Source organism: Echinops telfairi, unplaced genomic scaffold (assembly GCF_000313985.2).
Source record: "Echinops telfairi isolate 266 unplaced genomic scaffold, ASM31398v2 ScPeMD7_7429;HRSCAF=8467, whole genome shotgun sequence".
In the NCBI taxonomy this organism is placed as follows: Eukaryota; Metazoa; Chordata; class Mammalia; order Afrosoricida; family Tenrecidae; genus Echinops; species Echinops telfairi.
In genome coordinates this window covers 3,352,696-3,353,925 of record NW_022111329.1, presented here as the reverse complement: position 1 = coordinate 3,353,925, position 1,230 = coordinate 3,352,696, and the positions used below count along the sequence as shown (strand labels likewise).

General features: G+C 44.5%; 1 protein-coding gene across 4 annotated transcripts in view; it reads left to right on the top strand.

Annotated features, from left to right (window-relative positions):
* The window catches only part of AGTPBP1 (ATP/GTP binding carboxypeptidase 1), a 184,557-nt gene that overhangs the window by 93,678 nt on the left and 89,649 nt on the right, over positions 1-1,230 (top strand). The gene's annotated exons all lie outside the window — the stretch shown is intronic.

Genomic DNA, 1,230 nt, shown 5'->3' with positions numbered 1-1,230 from the left:
GTTGTTTTCTCCTCCTGATTGTTCATCCAGCGTATCTTATTTAGACAGACCTGCGGAGATAATAACATGCACAAAAGCAAGACAGAGCAAATCCAAGCAATAATATACAATAAAACAGCAACAAAAACAACAAACCAATGACAAAAAAATAAAACAAAACACAACCAGAAAGAAAAGCTTGTAGTTATTTCAAGGATTGTTTGTTGGCCTTTAGGAGTGTTTTTGAGTCTAGTCTGTTAGAAGCACCACGCCCTGGCCCCAAAGTCCACCTTCAGCATTCCCTGGGAACTCTCCGCTCCATTCCCTTGCTGTTCTGTTGCACCCCTTAGTGTTTTGCCTTGGTGTGGTGGAATCATATGGGGTGCAATTCTCACAATGTGTCTCCCGTGTTGTCCCCTGTAGGGCTATGGGTCAATGAGGGCCGTCATGTCTCATAGTGGGGTTGGCCATGTGGTACTCTCTGTGGACTGGCTGCTCTAATTGGGGACATAATCCTCAAGGCTTGGTGGGGCATGATGTGCTCCACTCTCTCTTCCTCCCACTTCATCTGCACCTGTGTTCTGATCCGATATGTCCCTCTTCCAGAGCTGCGGAATCAATGCCATCTTTTGAAATAAATTCTTCTGGCGGGAGGGGCAGGTGTCCACTTAGTATTTGGGATTGGGGCCAGACCCCAGGCCTCTCCACTGGTTCCCTACTCCACGCTGGCATGTTGCCTTCACATTTTGGAGCACTAGGTTGAAGTCTGATCCCTCTTTCCCTGTGGAGATATAAAAAATACCCTGCCCTTGGGTGGGTTAGTGCCCTGTGCCCCCACTACCCATTTCTTTTTTGCTATTTTTTTTTCCGTTCCCCACCTCCTGTTTAGTTGTCTACCATAAGTATCCTTGTATTTGATCTTGTCCTTGCCATATTACCTGGTCCTCACCCCAGGGAAGTTTGTATATAATAGCATTTTCCCTATTCCCCTTTTGCATTTTTTTTAAAAGCTTACCTCAGCGGACTCATGTTGTACTTGTCATTTTGTGCTTGACTTACTTCACTTAGCATGATTTCCTCCTGTTCTTCCCATGCACCCATGTACTTCATACATTCCTAACTGCTTTTTAGCGATGTGTAGTACTCCATTGTATGTATATACCACAATTTTTTAATCCAGTAGTCAGTTGATGGAAATTTGGGTTGCTTCCAACTCCTTGTAATTGTGAACCATGTTGCAATGAACATTGA